Here is a 5000-nt window from a genome sequence, read left to right on the forward strand (position 1 = left end):
GGGAAGGTGCCTTTACGGACCATTTTTGCAATACGCTTTTCCGCAAGAACCATCTGAACGTGGTTTCGGTGCAACTTATGGAGCTTTCTATATTTGTCCCACCTAGTTGTGTGCATCCGGTGTGTTTGGTGGACTTTAATCATTGGGAAGCTGCTTTTACGGTACGCTGGGCTCAATACGCATTTTTGCCCAGAACGGGTTGCTGAACGTGGTTTGGGGGCAACAGTTAGAGCTTTCTATATTTGTCCCTTCTGCAAGAACAGGTGTTAGAACGTCGTTTCGGGGCATCTTATGGAGCTTTCTATATTTGCCCCACCTTGTCATGTGCATCTGGTGAGTTTGGTTCACTTACCTCATTGGGAAGGTGCCGTCACGGCCCATTTTCTCAATGCACGTTTTCTGTCGGAAAGGGTATCTGAACGTGGTTTGGGGGCAACTTTTGGAACTTTCTATATTTGCCCCACCTTGTCATGTGCATCTGTTGAGGTTGGTTCACTTACCTCATTGGGACGGTGCCGTTACGGCCCATTTTCGCAATACGCGTTTTCTGCCGGAAAGGGTATCTGAACGTGGTTTAGGGGCAAGTTTTGGAGCTTTCTATATTTATCCCAGCTTGTCTTGTGCATCTACTGAGTTAGGTTAACTTACCTCATTGGGAAGGTGCCGTCACGGCCCATTTTCGCAATGCACATTTTCTGTCGGAAATGGTATCTGAACGTGGTTTGGGGGCAACTTTTGGAACTTTCTATATTTGCCCCACCTTGTCATGTGCATCTGTTGAGTTTGGTTCACTTACCTCATTGGGAAGGTGCCGTTACGGCCCATTTTCGCAATACCCGTTTTCTGACGGAAAGGGTATCTGAACGTGGTTTAGGGGCAAGTTTTGGAGCTTTCTATATTTATCCCAGCTTGTTTTGTGCATCTACTGAGTTAGGTTCACTTACCTCATTGGGAAGGTGCCGTTACAGCCCATTTTCGCAATACGCGTTTTCTGCAAGAACTGGTATTAGAACATGGTTTTGGGAGGACTTTTGGAGCTTTCTATATTTGTCCTACCTTGTCATGTGCATCTGGTGAGTTTGGTTCACTTACCTCATTGGGAAGGTGCCGTTACGGCCCGTTTTCTCAGTACGCGTTTTCTGCAAGAACGGGTATTAGAACGTGGTTTTGGGGGAAGTTTTGGAGCTTTCTATATTTGTCCCACCTTGTCATGTGCATATGGTGAGTTTGGTTCACTTACCTGATAGGGAAGGTGCCATTACGGCCCATTTTCGCAATACACGTATTCTGCCGGAAAGGGTATCTGAACGTGGTTTGGGCAACTTTTGGAGCTTTCTGTATTTGTCCCAACTTGTCATGTGCATCTGGTGAGTTTCGTTCACTTACCTCATTGGGAAGCTGCCGTTACGGCCCATTTTGCGCAATACACGTTTTCCGCAAGAACGGGTATTAGAACGTGGTTTGGGGGTTACTTTTGGAGCCTTCTATATTTGCCCCACCTAGTTCTGTGAATATGGTGAGTTTGGTTCACTTCCCTTATTGGGAAGGTGCCGTTATGGCCCATTTTCGAAATAAACTTTTTCAGCCGGAAAGGGTATCTGAACGTGGTTTGGGGGCAACTTTTGAACCTTTCTGTATTTGTCCCATCTTGTCATGTGCATCTCGTGAGTTTGGTTCACTTTCCTCATTGGGAAGCTGCCGTTACGGCCAATTTTGCGCAATACAGGTTTTTGACCGGAACGGGTATCTGAACGTGGTTTTGGGGTAACTTTTGGAGCTTTCTATATTTGTCCCACCCTGTCATGTGAATCTGGTGAGTTTAGTTCACTTACCTCATTGGGAAGCTGCCGTTACGGCCCGTTTTGCGCAATACGAGTTTTTGCCGGAATGGGTATCTGAACGTCTTTTCGGAGCAACTTATAGAGCTTTCTATATTTGCCTAACCCTAACCCGGTTAGGTTCCGGGTTAGGTTAAGGTTCCGGGTTAGGGTTAGGTTCCGGGTTAGGGTTAGGTTCCGGTTTAGGGTTAGGTTCCGGGTTAGGGTTAGGTTCCGGGTTAGGGTTAGGGTTAGGGTTAGGTTCCGGGTTAGGGTTAGGTTCCAGGTTATGGTTAGGTTACGGGTTTGGGTTAGGTTCCGAGTTAGGGTTAGGTTCCGGGTTAGGGTTAGGGTTAGGTTCCGGTTTAGTGACAGGTTCCGGTTTAGGGTTAGGTTCCGGGTTAGGGTTAGGTTCCGGGTTAGGGTTAGGGTTAGGTTCCGGGTTAGGGTTAGGTTCCGGGTTAGGGTTAGGTTCCGGGTTAGGGTTAGGTTCCGGGTTAGGGTTAGGGTTAGGGTTAGGGTTAGGGTTAGGGTTAGGGTTAGGGTTAGGGTTAGGGTTAGGTTCCGGGTTAGGGTTAGGGTTAGGTTCCGGGTTAGGGTTAGGTTCCGGGTTAGGGTTAGGTTCCTGGTTAGGGTTAGGTTCCGGGTTAGGGTTAGGGTTAGGGTTAGGGTTAGGGTTAGGGTTAGGGTTAGGGTTAGGGTTAGGGTTACGGTTAGGGTTGTGCTCGCTTCGGCAACACATATACAAAAATTGTAACGATACAGAGAAGATTAGCATGGCCCCCGCGCATCTGGTGAGTTTCGTTCACTTCCCTTATTGGGAAGGTGCTGTTATGGCCCATTTTGCACAATACACGTTTTTGACCAGAACGGGTATCTGAACGTGGTTTTGGGGTAACTTTTGGAGCTTTCTATATTTGTCCCACCTTGTCTTGTGCATCTAGCGAGTTTGGTTCACTTACCTCATTGGGAAGGTGCCGTTACGGACCATTTTCGCAATACGCTTTTCCGCAAGAACCATCTGAACGTGGTTTCGGTGCAACTTATGGAGCTTTCTATATTTGTCCCACCTAGTTGTGTGCATCCGGTGTGTTTGGTGGACTTTAATCATTGGGAAGCTGCTTTTACGGTACGCTGGTCTCAATACGCATTTTTGCCCAGAACGGGTTTCTGAACGTGGTTTGGGGGCAACTGTTAGAGCTTTCTATATTTGTCCCTTCTGCAAGAACAGGTGTTAGAACGTCGTTTCGGGGCAACTTATGGAGCTTTCTATATTTGCCCCACCTTGTCATGTGCATCTGGTGAGTTTGGTTAACTTACCTCATTGGGATGTTGCCATTATGGCACAATTTGCGCAATACACGTTTTTGCCAGGAACGGGTATCTGAACGTGGTTTTGGAGAAACTTTTGGAGATTTCTATATTTGTCCCTCCTTGTCATGTGCATCTGGTGAGTCTGGTTCACTTTCCTAATTGGGAAGCTGCCGTTACGGCCCGTTTTGCGCAATACGAGTTTTTGCCGGAATGGGTAACTGAACGTGGTTTTGTGGCAACTTTTGGAGCTTTCTATATTTGTTCCACCTTGTCATGTGCATCTGGTGAGTTTGGTTCACTTACCTCATTGGAAAGGTGCCTTTACGGCCCATTTTCGCAATACACGTTTTCTGCCGGAAAGGGTATCTGAACGTGGTTTGGGGGCAACTTTTGGAGCTTTATGTATTTGTCCCAACTTGTCATGTGCATCTGGTGAGTTTCGTTCACTTACCTCATTGGGAAGCTGCCATTACGGCCCATTTTGCGCAATACACGTTTTTGACCGGAACGGGTATCTGAACGTGGTTTGGGGACAACTTTTGGAGCTTTCTGTATTTGTCCCAACTTGTCATGTGCATCTGGTGAGTTTGGTTCACTTACCTCATTGGAAAGGTGACGTTACGGCCCATTTTCGCAATACGCGTTTTCTGACGGAAAGGGTATCTGAACGTGGTTTAGGGGCAAGTTTTGGAGCTTTCTGTATTTATCCCAGCTTGTTTTGTGCATCTACTGAGTTAGGTTCACTTACCTCATTGGGAAGGTGCCGTTACGGCCCATTTTCGCAATACGCGTTTTCTGCCGGAAAGGGTATCTAAACGTGGTTTGGGGGCAAGTTTTGGAGCTTTCTATATTTGTACCAGCTTGTCTTGTGCATCTACTGAGTTAGGTTCACTTACCTCATTGGGAAGGTGCCGTTACAGCCCATTTTCGCAATACGCGTTTTCTGCAAGAACTGGTATTAGAACATGGTTTTGGGGGAATTTTGGAGCTTTCTATATTTGTCCTACCTTGTCATGTGCATCTGGTGAGTTTGGTTCACTTACCTCATTGGGAAGGTGCCGTTACGGCCCGTTTTCTCAGTACGCGTTTTCTGCAAGAACGGGTATTAGAACGTGGTTTTGGGGGAAGTTTTGGAGCTTTCTATATTTGTCCCACCTTGTCATGTGCATATGGTGAGTTTGATTCACTTACCTGATAGGGAAGGTGCCATTACGGCCCACTTTCGCAATACGCGTATTCTGCCGGAAAGGGTATCTGAACGTGGTTTGGGCTACTTTTGGAGCTTTCTGTATTTGTCCCAACTTGTCATGTGCATCTGGTGAGTTTCGTTCACTTACCTCATTGGGAAGCTGCCGTTACGGCCCATTTTGCGCAATACACGTTTTTGACCGGAACGGGTATCTGAACGTGGTTTGGGGGCAACTTTTGGAGCTTTCTGTATTTGTCCCAACTTGTCATGTGCATCTGGTGAGTTTCGTTCACTTACCTCAATGGGAAGATGCCGTTACGGCCCATTTTCGCAATACGCGTTTTCCGCAAGAACGGGTATTAGAACGTGGTTTGGGGGTTACTTTTGGAGCCTTCTATATTTGCCCCACCTAGTTCTGTGAATATGGTGAGTTTGGTTCACTTCCCTTATTGGGAAGGTGCCGTTATGGCCCATTTTCGAAATACACTTTTTCAGCCGGAAAGGGTATCTGAACGTGGTTTGGGGGCAACTTTTGAACCTTTCTGTATTTTTCCCGTCTTGTCATATGCATCTCGTGAGTTTGGTTCACTTACCTAATTGGGAAGCTGCCGTTACGGCCCATTTTGCGCAATACACGTTTTTGACCGGAATGTTTATCTGAACATGGTTTTGGGGTAATT

General features: G+C 46.8%; 1 pseudogene; it reads left to right on the forward strand.

Annotated features, from left to right (window-relative positions):
* Positions 1-2538: 2538 nt before the first annotated feature.
* Positions 2539-2607, forward strand: LOC134411803 (U6 spliceosomal RNA; annotated as a pseudogene).
* The last annotated feature ends 2393 nt before the right edge of the window (positions 2608-5000 follow it).

The sequence above is a fragment of the Elgaria multicarinata genome, chromosome 20 (assembly GCF_023053635.1).
Source record: "Elgaria multicarinata webbii isolate HBS135686 ecotype San Diego chromosome 20, rElgMul1.1.pri, whole genome shotgun sequence".
NCBI lineage: Eukaryota > Metazoa > Chordata > Lepidosauria > Squamata > Anguidae > Elgaria > Elgaria multicarinata.